The 18,107-nt window shown below is 43.4% G+C and overlaps 1 protein-coding gene across 6 annotated transcripts in view; it reads left to right on the top strand.

Moving 5' to 3' along the window:
• ARID1A (AT-rich interaction domain 1A) overlaps positions 1-18,107 on the top strand; it is a 130,287-nt gene that overhangs the window by 7,334 nt on the left and 104,846 nt on the right. For 5 of the 6 annotated variants that reach the window (XM_089479314.1, XM_089479309.1, XM_089479312.1 and 2 more), the window contains one exon: positions 407-481. The gene's annotated coding sequence lies outside the window, so the exon portion shown is untranslated. Of the gene's footprint in view, positions 1-406; positions 486-18,107 lie in introns of all 6 variants that reach the window. The other variant, XM_089479313.1, reaches the window with a different exon arrangement.

Here is an 18,107-nt window from a genome sequence, read left to right as displayed (position 1 = left end):
CTTCTGAGGCAGGGAGCGTGTAACTTGCCCAAGGTGGGTTTCCATGACCAAGCAGGGTTTCGAACACTGTTTTCCAGAGTCGTAGTCCATGCTCAAACCATTACACCACACTAGCTATCTCTGTTGTTGGATATTTGAACAGAAATGTAATGTGGAAGCTATCGAATTTGCTACTTGTTTGTTTGACCAGAGCTCTTATGAGGAAGGATTGATATAAATAACAAGGATATTTATCTCAAATTTTTATTGGGAAAAATGTTTTGTGATTCCATGGAATACATATTAATCAAGACAATATGTACCTTTATGTACTCTTCTAACTTGCTAGATGTTAATCTAAAAAATGTATTTTTTTCCATTTTGTATTATATTGTATTGTAATTCTATTGTTCTTATGTTAAAATAGTGCTGTTGATATAAAAAGCAAAGAAAATCAGGAGTGGAACAAAACTAAAGAGGAGGAATCAGAAAAACACCAAATGTAAGTAAGTCTGTTCCAAATGTATTATATAAATATTTGTAAGCTGTCAATGATAACAGTAAGTTGGCTATAGTCATATGTTGTGGTTGTGTGCCTTCAAGTTATTTCTGACTTATGGTGATCCTAAAGCATGTGAGAGTATGTGACAAGGTCACCCACTGGATTTTTATGGCCCAGTGGAAAATTCTACCCTAGTCTCTAGAATTGTAGTCCAATGCTCAAACCACTACACCACGCTGGCTCTCAGAGTCATGTTTAGTACCCTTGAAATACTGGCCTAAACCTGCTTGTTACTCTTCCCAGCTAGAACAGTTCTACTGAAGCAGCTGAGTTAATTTAAGTCTCGACTTACCAGGTTCACACTGAGTCAGTCAGTATATCTCAGTTGAGATTAGCAATTAGATTTAGCCAGGTGATACAACTATAGTGTGACAGAGGCCTGAAACACAAACAAAAAAGAGTGGCTTCCAGCCGCTTTGGGGATCTAACAGACACACTCTGTCACAGATGGTGCATGACCCTGGATCGACCGGAAGCTGCTGCATGGCCACCTAAGGTAGCCCAAAGCTGGTCAGAAGAGGAGCGGTAAAAAGCCACTCCTTACTGGTGGCCAATTCATGGCTGTGATAGTGGCTGGCTTTGGGACTGTGGCGTCTGGTCACTATGGTCCGCAGCAATTGAGGGCTGACCGGGGCTGCTTGAACCCTAAGCTAGCCTGGATCCAATTCAGTTAATTGATTTTTAAAAGAGCAGTTATAGTCCACATGTGTACATACAGTGTCTCAGCCTGGACATCATAACAAACTATTATTTGTGCTAAGCATTGTGATGCATCCATACTATGGTTTGAGCTTCCAGATACATAGCAGGCAAACCATGGGGTAGAGCTATTTATACCATTTAAGTATAGCTTGCATTAACGTGAATGGCTGATTCCCTCATATACAAATCAATTATTTAGCTTGTTTCCTTTAATGGGCTGAAGTGAGGCCTGTGCAGCAAAGTATAAGAAACCTAGATGTGACAGGCTGAAATCCTAAAAATGCAAAATCATTCCGTACTTTGATCAAAAGGAAAAATCATCTGAAGAGACAGAATAAGCCTAAATCCATTGTAATGTATAAGAAGAAGAACATAGGAATGTTCAGACAAATTCTACATATACAGGGTAGAAAAATAACAGGGATCAATACTACACTGATTTCAGTTATTTGAGGTACCTTTGGGTTTCTTCAACTGTTGCCTAGGCTCAAATGTAATAAGAAGAAGCGTCACTGCTGAGTTCTCCAAGTACTGTCTGACACAGGGAATTTGCTGAGCATGCTTGCATTCTAGGGATAAGTCAACCCAGCGACTATTCAGTCTGCATTTTATGCTTCTTTGCAGTCTTGTGACCTGGTTGGATTTTTCAGGGGGGAAAACTTTATGTTTTGGTATTGCTTCATTAGATTAATTCATCTTGTTTGTGCTACCTAATGCTGGTTTGTAACATGATGGATTAATTGAAATCAAAGCAATTTAAATAATTGATTTTAATCAGATCCTCCATTTCTACTTCTGTTACATTTGGATGAAGGGAATTCTCTCTGGCAGACATAACCATTATACGTAATATGTTGACTGAGTAATAAAAAGAGCTTCTGCGTTGCATTTAGAATTATTGTCACATAGCAATCATAATTAACTATATTTCAGAATTAAACAGTTGAATGTGTTGTTATTAATACAATTTTCAGTAAGTGTTAAAGAATGGTCAATTATGAGTATATGTTAAATATCCAGATGAAAGCACTGATATTATCAAAGCAAATATTTGTTCATATCTGTTGACAGATATTAAATCAATAGTAATAAGTGGAAATTTCAATCCAATTTTGCTTTGTTTCTTTAAATAAAATGTTTCTGTACCATCTTCCAATAGAAACTTTCCAAGGTGAGTTACAACATAGTTTAAAACAAGTGAAGCAGGTAAGAGTAGCAGCATTTTTTGCTAGCACTGGTGAGCCTTAGAAGCCATTTAAAAATCACTAACTGAGCAAACTTTTAGAGATAGGTAGGTCCCACTGATTTAATTACTGCTTACTCATAGGAAAGCATGTTTAGGATTGTATCCTAAACCACTGAAACCTAATCTCATGTAATTAAACAAAAAACCCAAACCTTACACTATTAGTATCATGAACTATTTTCCTATCCCACAGAGAATTCCAGTGGATTACATGTTATACATAAATCCTAGAATAATTGGGAGTTTATACTTCCTGAATACTCAGAACCAGAAAACACAATATGGTTTTAAACAACTAGCACACATCTTGTCTTTGGCTGTGTGAGAAAGCACCCAATGGCAAATATCAAATATGCTGAGGGATATTTTTTTGGCAATTTGGGGACATAATTTACTGCTGTACAGGTAACAATGTCCAACAAAGAATCAATTGTAAGGCTACTGCCGTGGAAATTTTGCAACAAAAAGTGCATCTGTGGAAATATTTGGGATCTGGGTCCTAAAAACTGTTCAGAATTCCAGGATGTCAGAATTATTTCCTCCTGCCCCATCCCTAAATAGAGAGAGAGAGAGAGAGAGAGATTAAAAAGTCAAACCTCTTGTCAGCTGGGCAATTAAGCAGAGGGGGTTCCAGCACTGAAGTGTTCCTCCAAAGTAGACCCTATTTCTGGTAACTGTCCAACTCACCTTAGAACAAAGGTGATTGTTATAATAGGCTGCATTCACACTGGAGAAATAACCCGGTTTGGCTCCGCTTTAACTGCCCTGGCTCAAGGCTCTGCTCTGGGCCCCACAACAAACTCCAACTCCCAGAATTCCATAGCCTTGAGCCAGGGCAGTTAAAGCGGAGCCAAACTGGGTTATTTCTTCAGTGTGGATGCAGCTTCTAACAGGCAAGCTCAGTTGCGAGCAACCCTTCTTGGTTTTAGGACATCTGGGGGTTTTGAAGTGAAACTGAAATCAAAATTGTAAATTAAACGGAGACCAGTCAGACAGTGTGGCCTTTTTCAAACATTGCAGTCTCAAGGTAATACTATCATTTAATGGCCAGAGAGCATGAGGTGTGCCCATGCGCACTCTCCTGACCTGTTCACTTTCCTCCTCCCCACACAAACCTGCTTTTGCACAATTTTGCAAACCTGATTTGTTAAACCACAGTTTCTGATTATGCCCAAACTGATCAGCTCTTTTAATCATCCTTTTTCTCACCAGGATATTAAACTATTATGCTGGAGTATAAGAAGTGATTAAATCTGGTTTTTTCAGTTTGGGTACCACTCAGTGTATTATTTAATATGCCAGATTCAAAGCGCCGAAATTGGGCACATGATGAGAATGACAAAGAGGGACTATGTGGGCACACAACTCACTCTTGGATCAAAACATTGTGGTTTATTGGTTCATAACCCATCATGTGTGAATCAAGCCTAATTATTATCTTCTGGAGTTAGGACTGCAAATGCCATGGTCTGTGAGCTGTTTTGTTTTCAAAAATATAATGCCTGAATTTTCCCACAGCATTAAATGTTTTGCTTGGTACACAACCTATTTGACATGTTACCTGATGTTGCATTTATATGACTTTATATATTAAACCTTTAAATGATTAATTATACCTTTCCAGTCCTATTCGGTGCATGTTTATTTGTACATAAGTCCTGCTATGTCCAGTGTGGCTTTATGGTGTGCATACGGTTGTATCCTTAGAAGTGTTTGTATGAAAAGTATATTACGTATAAAGAGTACTGTAATCAACACCGTTAATATCCAAAACAACAAGTTATTCTTGTTCTTTATATTTTTTCTTAACAATATCCAGTTTAAATCTTTTTCAATTTCAATTTATTTAAATTTTACCAAGAAAAAAAGCCACATTTACTTACAAGCTCTCTCTATAAATTGTTGCCTAACTGAAAAATATTACACTATGACTACCACTATATAGTTTTACTTCTGTCAGGTCTGAAATGTCTATAGTTCATATTATAGTCTTGTCTTGTTTCTGGATTTCCCGTGGGCATCTGGTTGAGCGCTGTGGGAAGAGTTTGCTGGACTAAAATGGCGCTCTTGGCTATTCTTATATACAATAATAAGCAACATGGCAGAGGAAATAATCTGTATGCATTGTAGTTTACTGCAGCCCAAATAATGTAGCATTGACTCATACATGTTCTCTTACTTTGTATCTACATGCAGTTACCTTTATATGTTTATGATTTTAAAGTTACCAGTCTTTAAAGAAACTATTCTGAACTAGGTTATAAAGTAACAGAAAGGTAGTCTTCTGGTTTTGCCATTTTAGTTCATGTCTGGTATCTTTAGAAATCTGGGTATGACCAGCTGGTCAGCATTAGCTAGGTAAAATGGGGTGTAATTTGTCATAGTGCTGCAGAAATATACACTTGTTCCTCCGTATTCACTAGGGTTAGGGGCACAAGACCCCCGTGAATATGGAAAAACCGCAAATAATAAAAACACCATGTTTTTACCTGAGAAGACACCTCTCTAGGAATCTCTGGGTCCTCCAGGGCAACTCTGTGGTCAACATCCGACAGACACTGGCCATAGAGTTGCACTGGAGGACCTAGATATTTCTAGAGAGAACATATTAATCAAATCCGTGAATAATCAAACCCGCAAATATCAAAGCCGCAAATATGGAGGGATGAGTGTGTGTGTGTGTGTGTGTGTGTGTGTGTTTTTCTTCTTCGTGGTCTCTGCGAATCATACAAATGGGTTGTATTGTGCCTGCGCAGTGCTGCTCAGAAACTTCTGGAATCACTGGGTAAAGTTAACTTTGCAACTTTTAGCAACTTTTTGGTGGTAGCTCCGCCCACCCATTATAAGTACCCTACGTTCCCGCTCATTCCCCAGTTCCTTCTTTCCACCACATTAGCTGCTTGAGGAACTTCGCTTGTTGACTCTGCTTGTTCACTGGTAAAACCTGACCTCGGACCATTTGACCACTCTCCATTCTTGCGTGTATTTGACCTCGGACTGTCTGACTATCCTCAATCTGACCTCCACCCGATATTGGTGGCCATTCAGCTTCCCTCGACTTCAATTTGGATTCTGTCCCGACCAAAGATGTCGCCAGCGCTTTTCAAAAAGTGTGACGTCTGTAGGGGTAAAATCCCCAGCCAGGACCCGCACTCTTCTTGCCTCCTTTGCCTGGGCGAGGCCCATATTCCAAAGAATTGTGCCCTCTGCAAGTCCCTAACCCCTCAAGGAAGAATCGGGACTCTCATCTTAAGGCAGCTCTGTACAGCCAGGTACTCTTGCCTCCTCCGGTCTATCGTCCCATCTTGCCCCTTGCAGCACCTGGATCGGTACCTGCGACCTCGGCCACTGTGGCCCAGAGTTCTACTTCCGAGCCTAGTGCCCCCGTCCCTTCGAGGGACATAAGGCCGCAAGCTACACCAAACAAGCCCAAGTCGAAGCCCTCTAAGAGGGACAAGTGTCAGCATAAGGATTTGGGCTCCAAGAAGTTGGGTTCGGCTCACAAGGATTCGAGTTCCCAAAAGGACCCAGGCTTGAAGTCCTCCAGAAAAAGGCCTTCAGATCCTAATGAAGCATCTCCGCATGACTCTTCCAAGAAGGCACATTTGAAGTCTCCCGAGGGCTCTAGGTCAATGTCCAGGGACCACAGAATGCCCATTGAGCCCAACAAGACCACCTCAGTACTGGTTCCCACGGAGGCCAGTCGGGACCATCGTACTCCTGCTCCAGAGAGGCCTTCGGTGCCGGTCATTCCAGAGGCCTATCGTGACCATCGTTCTCCTGCTCCAGCTTCAGTTTCCTCTCTGCCTGCCACTGTGTCATTTCTTCCAGTGCTGGATGACGACATTCAGGTCCTTGACTGTCCCCGTAGGACCCCTTCAAAGGAACGCCGTTCCCCTACTCCGGTTCCTCAAGTTGTCCTCACTCAGGCCGTTGTTCATCAGCCTCCTCATCACCAGGAACATGAAGACTCTGATCTTTTCTATGACAGCGAGACTGACAGGTATTATGTGGCCATCAGTCCCAAATCCGTCCGTTGCTACCTCACTTCATCTGCCTCATCCAAGCCCAAGCTGAGGCCACCATCGAAGTCTTCTTCGGCCCCCCAGGAGCTCCTGGTACCGTTGTCGCAAGCTTTGGTACCAACGTTTCAACCCACTTTTGCCGTCACCCCCTGAAATGTACCATCCGACACCAGTGGTGTTTCAGACTCTGATCATGAAGGTTCCGTCCAACGGTTCCCCCGAGCCTCCCTTCAAGACTCTGGATCCTCGGATGAGGCCCGACACCAATCACCCCAAGAGTTCTTTCAGCCCTGGTTATCTTCACCTACTGACGATGTTCGTTTCTTTGCGGAACACATCATCAAGATGGGTAATGCCCTAGACCTACAAATTACCCATACCAAAGATGATGCCGCTGACCTGGTGGAGAGACGAATTCATGGGAAGGTTCCCACTCCACCATCCATCCCACTGCTGCCATCTTTGGAGCGTATTGCCAAACGCTCTTGGGACACTCTGGCTTCTGTTGCTCCCACCACCAGAAAAATTGAATCCTTATATAGGATTACTCTGTCATCATCGTCCTGGCTCTTCTCTCATCCTAGGCAGAACTCTGCCATAGCGGAAGGCTCCCAACAAACTTTCACCCTGAAAACTTCTACTTCTCCGGTCGACAGAGAAGCTAAGAAAATTGATGGACTTGCCAAGAAAGTCTTCTCGTCATCAGTGCTGGGATTTAAAGTTTCTAATTACAACGCCTGCATGGGGGCATATGACCAATGCCTAATGGAGCGGATCTCGCCGGTTATCCCACATATACCGGACGAGTCCCAGAGAGTGCTGACGGAGATCAGAGATGAAGCACACTCCATAGGCAGCTGGTTCATTACTTCAGTCCGTCACTCCATGGACTGTTCTGCTAAATCCATGGCAGCAGCTATAGCATTAAGGAGGCACGCTTGGCTGCGCTCATCTGACCTTAATCAGAACGTGAAGGCCACGATCGAAGACATGCTCTTCGATGAAGCGGGGCTGTTCAACAAAGAAACAGATGAGTGCCTCAATTTTAAATACAGGATGAAGGCCGCAGCCAAAAAAAATGGTATGTCTGCACCTTCCCAATCTTCGTCTCATCGGCGTTTTGGGGGCCAATGCCATTGGTATGACCAGGGACAGCAGTCCTTCCAGCAAGACCGCCCCTACCAGCAAGATCATCAGAGGCAGCGCTACTCATCTTAGTCCTCTTCTTCGTCTGGTCGCTGCCAGCCCCCTGCTCGGTACCGAAAGGGCCAGCGCAAGCAGGGTACCGACCAGGGCAAGAGGAGGTCCTGAATGATGGCTGCGTGTTCCGTTGTCCTCCCCGGCCCTCTCCTTTTTCTGGACATCTTGAGGCCCTTTGCTAACACCTGGGCTTCAATAACATCCGACTCGTGGATTCTTGACATCATCTGTAGGGGTTATGCCCTCGAGTTTGAAGAGCTCCCACCAACAGGAACTGTCCTTGCCACCACCCCCCCACCTCCCTCAGACACACTTCTCGACGAAGTACGCACTTTGCTGGCAAAGGGCACCATTTTGCCTTAGGACTCTTCACAAATCCCTAGGGCCTTCTTCTCTAGGTATCGTACTGTCCTCAAGGCCGATGGTGGCATTAGGCCAATTTTAGACTTAAGACTTCTTAACTCTTATTTAGTCTACCGACGGTTCCATATAGTAACCCTTGTATCTATTTTGCCTCTGCTACACCAGGGCCTGTGGTTTGTGACCATCAACTTGAAGTACGCGTACTTCCACATGGGGATTCGGGAGAGTCATTGAAGATTCCTGGCCTTTGCCATCGGTCCAGACATGTATCATTACAACGTCCTTCCCTTTGGCCTCTCCACGGCCCCGAGAGTCTTCACCAAGTGCATGGCTCCAGTCATTGCCTATCTTTACCAAAGAGGCTTCAGTCTTCCTGTACCTAGACGATTGGCTCTTCGCCACCCCATCCGCCGACGAGCTCCGAAGAGAGGTCGATTTCGCCTTGGCTCTCCTGGCTTCCCTCGGCCTCGTGGTCTCCCTAACCATGGATGCCTTGATGGAGGGCTGGGGAGCCCACATGTCAGGGCTCTTTATCAAGGACAAATGGTCCCCAGAAGAGTGGGTTCTCCACATAAATGCCCTTGAAATGCTGGCAGTGTAAGAGGCCTTGAGAGCTTTCGAAATAATTCTCTCCAACAAGGTAGTTCTGTTGCAGATGGACAACACCACTGTCATGTACTACCCCAACAAACAAGGTGGCACCAGGTCCAGAACCCTGCTCAACATCACACTTGGGATTTGGGACTGGTGCATCCCGAGAGGGATTCTTCTCCAAGCAATCCACCTGCCGGGAGACGAGAACGACTTGGCCGACCAGCTCAGCAGGTCCTCCTCCATCTCTCACGAGTGGAGGCTCCATCCCGAGACAGTCCGCGATCTCTTCAGTCAGTGGGACAGCCCCCAGATCGACCTCTTCGTGACCACTCGCAACAGCCACTGTCCCCAGTTCTGTTCCTGAGCGTGCAACGAGAATTCCCTCAGAGACGTGTTCAGCTTCGTTTGGTCAGGAGAGATGCTGTACACCTTCCCTCCGTTTCCACTGATCACCAGAGTGGTGTCCAAGATGACACAGGACCGCTCGGATGCCATCCTGATCACTCCCTGGTGGCCAAGACAGCCGTGGTTTCCATCCCTGATAATAATAATAATGATAATTTGTTTTATTTATATACCGCTATTCCAAAGATCATAGCGGTGAACAGCAAGTAAGCTAATAAGCTAATTAGCAAGTAAGCTGATCCACCTCTGCAAAAGAGACTTCCTTCGCCTTGAGTTCTGGCCAGACCTCCTCACTCTCCAGTGCGGCCGGATTCGGCACCCGGACATCATGGACCTGCCATTGGTGGCATGGAGGATCCGTCCCTAGCCTTGCTGCCTCCCTCAGTATGGACGGTGATTTTGGCTGCCCAAAAACTGGTCACCAAGAAGTCCTACGCTTCCAAATGGAAGAAGTATTTGGCTTTCCTCTCTGTGAGAGACCTCTCTCCATCTTAAGTGCCGACACCTCTTGTGCTGGAGTTTCTGATGGCACTTTTGGATTCGGGGCTGTGCCTCACTTCCATCAAGTGCTATCTTTCTGCCATCTGCTCCCATTTTCAATTTCATGGCAAACCTTCATTTTTCAGGGACCCTCTTGTGAAGAGTTTCCTGAAAGGTTGCAACAACCTTTACCCGCTGGTCTCAGTACCGACACCAGCTTGGAGCTTGGACGCTGTGCTGTCTGCTCTTCAATCCAAGCCCTTTGAACCCATGGCCACAACGGACTTGAGACTTTTGACTTGGAAGTCAGCCTTTCTTGTGGCCATCACCTCTGCCCGCCGTGTGGGTGAACTCTGTGCCTTGTGAAGGGACCAGCCTTTCCTTAGGTTCCATAAGGATAAGGTTGTCCTCCATACCGACATTACCTTCTTGCCTAAGGTGGTGTCTGCCTTTCATATGTGTCAGGACATTGTTTTGCTGACCCTGGCCTCGAACCCTACTACTGATGCCAAACACAGTTTGCACACCTTGGACGTTCGGAGGGCTTTGGCCTTCTATTTGGACAGAACTACGGGTTCAAGCTGTTCCGAGAGACTCTTCCAATGTTACTTGAAACCTAAGATGGGGCTGCCTGTGTCTTCACAGAGACTCTCGAAGTGGGTGGCCAGTACCATCCATCTCTGCTATGAACTGGAATCCTCATTACCTTCTGGTCCCCTTCCAGGCACTATTCACAGTTCTGTTTTTGGTGTTGAAAGTTCTTAATTGTTTGAGGTCATTATTGCTTTTCTCAATATCTGTCTTCAGATACACTGCAGATATCCTTCTCCAAATATACTTACCTACGGTGGCTAGCTAATAGGGAATTGGTGGAATTTCAACTAGGGAATACTTTTCTAAATAGAAGATCATCATATTGTTGCCCACTTTATTGTTCTAATACAACGTAAAGGCTTACTTTTCTCAATGCTTTAAAAAGTTGTTTTAGTGCATTGGAGGGATTTAATTATGCCTTTAGATATTTCTGTTTTCATGTGTAGTTATGTGGATAGCTACACGTGCAGCAAGTACAAGTTGGTTGCCCTGCTGGAAGAGAAGAAACAGTAACTTGAGGCCTATCAATCTACTTTTCAGCATATTAGGGAGCATGAAGTTTTCTTGAAGAGAGCAGAACATACTGTCCTGGATGAGAATCACACAGGGGATGTCTCTCAGGTCAGTTCCCCAAAATAGGAGAAATTTAGAGGAATGTGACACATAGAAGGAGGAGGACCAGGGACCATCCTGTGAATTTGGAGTGATAGAATCGATCTGAAGCTCCCTCCCTTATCAGTGATGATGAGGAGCAGCAACAAGAGAAACAGTCAGTGTTCAGAGAATATGCAGGTGACTTTGGAGGTTTCAGGATGTGGAATGGCTCCAGCAATCCTCAGAGGAGATGTATGGTGGTGGTAGGGAATTATTCCTAATTTCAGTTGGGTTGCCATGAGCAACAAGGTGCTTGGTTCCTCAACAGGAAAATCCAACTCGTGCTCTTCTGCTGCAGTTCATAGCTGGTTGTTCCAGCTCATATTGATGGTACACACAAATGCAAAAGTTGGTGTGAGAAAGTGCAGTGACTGACCCACAATACATTTGTTTGTTTGTTTGTTTACACTTCTCCATCCTCTTAGGATGGGCAGAAGATGGATTGGAACCTACTGATTGATCTGAGAGTGATTGGCTGTAGATCAGTAAAAGTTTCTTACTTACAGTAGTTTAACAACAGAAACAAAAAGGCTTTTGCTAGACTGCAAATCAGGGAGTGTTGAGAAAAAGAAGAGTAGATGTATTTGTGGAAAGATTTCTGTACAGAATCCAGTTATGGTACCAAAACCAAATTAATATATTGAGTATGTGCTCTGGGGTTCCTTATTTTACAATCTGATGTCTGTCTTTTTGAGCCACTGTTTTCCAGATGGCTCTGGTTGGTGGACCTTGGGATTAGCAGATTTCATAAATCTCTCTTTCACACTGCATAATTATAGCACATGTATACATCTTTGAATGCCATGGCTCCATCATATGGAATCTTAAGATCTGTGGTTTTGAGAGGCATTTAGATTTATCTGCCAGAGCTCTAGCGTCTCACCAAACTGCAAATTCCAAGATTCAGTGGAAGCAGCCAAGATAATTTAAGTGGTCTCAAAGTGCTACAGTTGTGTGCAGTGAAAGAGACCAGAGGTAAAGTCCCCCCATTCCAGACTTTCATACCAAAATCTAAGTTGTATAATCCCAAATCATTACATTTCACAGAACACTATATAAAAATATTACATAATGCTAATGATTTAGGAGCTAAAACCTTGTGTAAGGAAGGATAGTTTATTATTATTATTATTATTATTATTATTATTATTATTAACCTTTATTTATGAAGCGCTGTAAATTTACACAGCGCTGTACATGCAATCTTTTTAGTTAGACGGATCCCTGCCCTCAGGCTTACAATCTAGAAAGACATGACACAGAAGGAGAAGGGAGTGGTGGAGGGAAAGGGTAAGAGGTCCAGCAGTTCCTCTCTACCTCCAAGGCCTGGACCAAGGCAGATGGACTGGAGGGAGGGCTTGGCTTCATAATGGATGGTTAATCATTTTCCAGGGAAAATACATACTCTCAAGTAGGATAATGCATATACAGTACATAGCAATACAGGAAATGGTTTGATAAACAGGCACCAAAAGAACATCAAATAGTAAGCGACAATTATGCAATGCCTGGGAAGGCTTCTCTGAACAGGATGGTTTTCAACTCCGTTTTGAAGCTGGTTAAAGAAGTGATGGCTCTTGCTTGTGGGGGAAGAAGGTTCCAGGAGTGAGGGGCAGCAAGTGAAAAGGGGCGAATCCGGGATGGGGCAGAGGAAATCCTGGGCTGAGACAGCAGACCTTGACTACCAGAACGGAGGGCCCTGGTGGGAAGGTGAGGAGAAAGAAGGTCTGATAAGTAAGGAGGGGCCAGTCCATGGAGGGCTTTAAATGTCGACAGCAGGAGCTTATACTGAATGCGGAAAGGGAGGGGGAGCCAGTGAAGGGATGCCAACACAGGAGAGATATGGTCAGAGCGGTGGGTGGAAGTGATAATGCGTGCAGCTGAATGCTGAACAGAGATTAAAGGACAGAGGTGAGAAAGAGGAAGCCCAGCCAGGAGGACGTTACAGTAATCAAGTCGTGAGATCACTAGGGCATGGACCAGGATCTTGGCAGTAGAGGCAGAGAGATATGGTCGGATTTTGGCAATATTGTACAAAAAGAATCTACAAGCCTTGGCTGTGGTCTGGATCTGAGGGATACACGACAGAGAAGAGTCAAAGATAAAACCAAGACTGCGGGCTTGCTGGACTGGTTGAATGGAAATGTTGTCCACAGAGACAGAAAAGGAGTGTTGAAGGGTGGGCTTACGAGGAAAGACAAGAAGCTCCGTCTTGGACATGTTGAGCTTCAAACACCGATGGCGCATCCACTGCGAGACAGCTGTGAGGCAAGACGAAACTTGCTGTTCAAGCCTTGGAGAAAGGTCAGGGGCGGAAAGATACAGTTGGGTGTCATCGGCATACAGATGGTAGGAAAAGCCAAAAGAGCTAATGAGTTTTCCTAAGGACAGTGTGTAGAGAGAAAACAGAAGGGGACCCAGAACAGAGCCCTGGGGAACTCCAACAGATAAGGGAACAGGAGAAGAAGTCTGACCGCCAGCCACCACTGCAAAAGATCTGCCAGACAAGTAAGATCTAAACCAGTCGAGAACAGAGTCTGAGAACCCAAGGTCAGAAAGTATATTAACTAGAAGAGAGTGATCAACGGTGTCAAAGGCTGCAGACAGATCAAGAAGGATGAGAACATAGTAAAGGCCATTAGCCTTGGCCTGTAAAAGGTCATTCGAGATCTTAGTGAGAGCTGTCTCAGTAGAATGCCTTGGGCGGAAACCAGACTGAAAGGGATCGAGGATGGAGTTGGCTTCAAGAAACTCAAGACAGCGAGAATAAACAACCCGTTCCAAAACCTTAGAAAGAAAAAGAAGAAGAGAAATCGGACGATAGCTAGACAAAGAGGAGGGGTCGAGAGAAGGTTTTTTCAGAATTGGGGAAATGAGAGCATGTTTGAAGTCCAAAGGGAAGGAGCCTGTAGAGAGAGGGAGATTGAAGATATGGAGAAGCGAGGGCAGAAAGGAGGGAGCTATAGAGATTAAAAGACGAGTAGGAATTGGATCAAGAAAACAGGTTGCAGGTTTGGAAGAGTTCAGAAGTGTAGAGAGTTCATCCAAAGAGGCAGGAGGAAACACAGAAAATTTGTTAGGCGAGGGCGATAAAAGATTAAGAGCAGAAGAAGAATCAGGAGGGACTAGTTTAACCCTAGCCATGCTTGCTCATTTTGTTCTGAAACCATTTTTATGTTTGCTGCTTGTTGGACCCCAGAAGATATTCTGACTGAGATGATACTAGTCTTGACGGCCATTTTCTCCAGAGGACTGATGGCACCAGTTGAACAAAGCACTTTGATTCTCATAACTAGTGATTTCCCCTTACAGAATCTCATATATGACATTTGTATCACCTGAGCAAGTGTGGTCATTGATAGAAAACACATTTAGCAAGGTGTTACTGTAGTTGCTGTTCTAGGATATTGACTTGGCCCTCTTGTCCTTGTCTTAACATTTTGTGTGTGCATACTTTCAGTTTACATGTCCTTAGAGCCTTTATCTATACACACAAACTTTTATAACAAAACTTTCCACCTTCAAATAATAGGCTTTAACAATGAAGAAAATGATGGATGTTTAACTAACATGTACTTACAGAAGACCTAACAGATCTAGTATAGTAGGAAATGCCGCTATAAATCCTCAGTTCTGATCCATTTGCATTACATGAACATTTCCTGTTTGAATGCAATTGCATGCTGCTATAACACAGTCCTAAAAATGTTAATTCAGAAGTAGGTCCTGATGAATTTAGTGGCATTTATTTTATATTACGTAAGCACACAGTTGCGGTACCAATGAAATAAAGCAGGATTTCTCTTCATAGTAATACTCCATTCCTATTAGCTCCTTGTCCATATTTTCTGTCTGCTTCATTTTGTTTGGAAAATGGTAGTGTAGAATGTGTTTGGTGTAACCTTAATCCTGACCAGCATCTGGGCTCTGTTTAAAAAAAGAAGAAGAAGCTTCTAACAGAGGCTTCTGTATACATTTGCATGCCTAAAGCCTGAAATATTTAAATGCAAAAGAAAATAATGTTTTATTTTGTTATAAAACAAATAATATAGTCAGATTCGATTATCTTATTGCAGTAATTTGTATGAGTTATGTTGATATAATTCCCCTTGCCGATCACATCAGGGGTTAAAAAAATGGGCATTTCCACATGCGGTGCTGATTGCGGTCCTATGCATATTAAGACCCATTGAAGACAGATGAAATTCTTTTCCAGTGAAGGTGCACAGGATTGCACTGGTCACTTCATCTTTTTACACAAGTTCTTTGGCATTGTTTTCCTTTGCTTCACTCTTTAGATCCTTTGTTACATGCCCCTAAGTTTTACCCTTGACCTATCCATGGATCATATCAAAATCCATAATTTTGGCCCAAAAATCTGTCCTTCGTTTATACATGAGGTTGACTTATCATTGTGTATATAGGTTAAGCTGAAGGGCTTTGAACACTTTAAAAGTGTTGTGTGTGTTTGTGTGCATGCACACCTTCAGTTTCCCTGTTGACTTGTGGTGACCCCATGAATTTTATAGGGGTTTCTTAGGCAAAGAATACTCAGTAGTGTATACATTATTATTTGCAGACCAGCAACTTACCAAGCACCAAACATGCAGTTGATGTTCATTTATGGTATAGCATCCAGACATTGTTCTAAAGGAAGTTGTTCTGTTTTATTGCTATGAGATACAATTCTTCCCTATTTAGCAGGGAAGTGTGATTTGAAGTGCTGTCTAGAAAGTGTCTGTGCAAATGTTATGAACACTATAATGTATATGCATGTACCAATATTGATGATGAATAACACAGTTCCTCCTACTGAGAGTCTAAATGGGGACTTCCATTAGTATTCAAACTAAAGGCAAATGTGGAAAAGGAAGCCTCTTGACTGTTTTGCATCTCTCCCACAACAATGTGCCTTCATACACCTCACAACATACACTCTGTCCTCAACATATTTTCTGCAAGATCATAGCCCAACTTGAATGGGCTATAATCTTGCAGAATGGCAGAAAATTCTGATATAAAGTTTCCAAAGAACAAGATAGAAAATTAAATAAATTTCAGTTTTCATAAGCACTGAACAAGTGAAATGCAATAACTGGCATGCTTTGAACTTATCATCTGGATAAGCTCTGTTGAGGGCAATCCTGTACTTACATTATGCCAAGACTGAAGTTCTTCAGTTAATTTTATTACTGTATTATTATCATTATTATTTCACCACTACACTGGTGGAATGGTGGTTGTTATCTTGTATATTTCATGTCCATCAGCCCAAAAGGGGGAGGGCAAAACACAAAGGTAGAAAATAGAAATATGACAAAATTGTAGCATTCATGAAGAACTGTGCTGTGATTATGCCTGTATGTATCCTATGTGCAGAAACAGTTACTTAACTCACAAAGAGAAGGATATATTTTAGCACATACTGTAACCCTGTGTCACCATGTCTGCTCTACTACTAGCTAGAGTGAGACAGCCACAACAAGCAGCTGATGTGGGTGTCACAATGAGCAGCAACTACTTATTTTATTATTGTTGGATCTTTAAGGCCAACAAAGGGACAAATACTTGTGGAATTACCCACCTCAAGTGTAATGACAACTAGGGGCTCCCATGTCAGTGGGGGAGTAAAGCCACTCTAGGCTTTTGACTTAATGTTACTATAGCTGTTTTGTTGATAGTGCTCAACATTCAGACTAAACTCTGGGCCAGATTCACTGCCCCATACATGAAAGCTGTCAGCAGCCACTGCCTACGTGTCAAAATAACTTGACTTACTGTTAGTACCGTGCATCTCAACTTGAAAGAAGGGCTTTATTTGATACTCTACCTCACATTGAAATATATGCACCAACCCATTATTGTGGTGATCTAGAATGATAGCCAAGTCAACCTCCTCCAGGAGAAATTACAGTGAACATACTAGATACCAATGGAAAAGGCCATTATTTACTCGACTTGCCACTTGTGGCTACAGCAGGGTTGGGAAAACTGTGGACCTCCACTTGTTGGATTTCAGCTTCCACAAGCACTGGTTATTGACTATGCTGTCTGGGACTGATGTGACTTAGACTTCTACTGCTAAAGGCAGGTCAAGAAATACTTCCAAACAGTGTATTTGATCTTTGAGGTCAGTGACACTGGTAAATCAGTATTTCTCAGCTGATGCCCTCCAGGTATGATTCACTTGCTTTGAACTATCATTAACCAACCAGCATGGGCAAGTACACGCAAGAGATTGCTGGCCAAACTAGCTGGGAAATATTGAGAGGTACAGTCCCATATGTGTGGCAAAGGCAGTTCAGGACCACCAAAATAGTTTCCATTTGTCTTTTCATCTTAACTTGTTTCATCTGCCACTACAGAAGCATTGTTAAGAACCCCGTTCCTTGGATTGTCAGGCTTTGTTGGCCAATTCAGGCCTATATATTTTTAGCTTTGATGGTTGTTGGTGGTGCTGGCATCTGAAGCTGCACTTACTCTTCAGGCTATTTCTTCTTCTTTCATGAAGTGCATTACATGTGGCACTAGGATCCCAAAACAGGATGGATACTTTAAGTGCCTTGTATGCCTTGGCAAAGCTGATGTAGTAGCCTCTTGTGCCCAATGTGCCATCTTTATGCCTTAGTCCAGATGGAATAGAGAGTTGTGTCTGAAAGCACTCTTGTACGAATGGCCTCTCAGGCCTTACATACCGTTTACTCAGCCTTTGGGATAGGTCAGTATGGAACCAACATAGAGCATCAACATCAAAGTCGATCTCCACTTCAACCTCCATCCTGTCATCTGTTTGCCCTGCTTTCAGGGGTTCACAGGCAGAGTTGGTATTCATATCATCTAGGACCTCACAGGCCCATTCTGATAATATGGTAGTATGTCAACATCTGTTTACACCTAGCCATTCACTAGAGGTTGAATTAGAGGCAACAACTCCCTCCTGCCATGACCTCTTTTCAAGTTACTGTCAAGATCATTTCTTTACAAGAGCCTTCCTCTTCTGCTCAGTCAACCCCTAGTGCACTGAAGGCCACAGGATCCACTGCCTCCAGAAGTCCTTCCTCCTCAGGTGTTGGAGTTCTCATGTTACTCCGAATCTGTCAAGGTGGTTTCAGCCATTTGCCCACACATTGAAAATGTGTTGGAGGATGAGATTCTGGATCCTTCCCCTATAGTGCAGGTCTTGATTACACTTCTCCTGGACAGCCCCCTTCTTCAGGTATGTCTGCAGCTAGACCTTAAGCTCCCCTACCATCTTTACCACATGGGTGGTAACATCAGTCTCGATCTGGGCCATCTACTACTA

The sequence above is a fragment of the Sceloporus occidentalis genome, unplaced genomic scaffold (genome assembly GCF_023333645.1).
Source record: "Sceloporus occidentalis isolate IW3139 unplaced genomic scaffold, rSceOcc1.0.p SCAF_13, whole genome shotgun sequence".
Classification (NCBI taxonomy): domain Eukaryota; kingdom Metazoa; phylum Chordata; class Lepidosauria; order Squamata; family Phrynosomatidae; genus Sceloporus; species Sceloporus occidentalis.
Note: the sequence above shows the minus strand (reverse complement) of the source record. Positions and strands in the feature narration are given on the sequence as shown.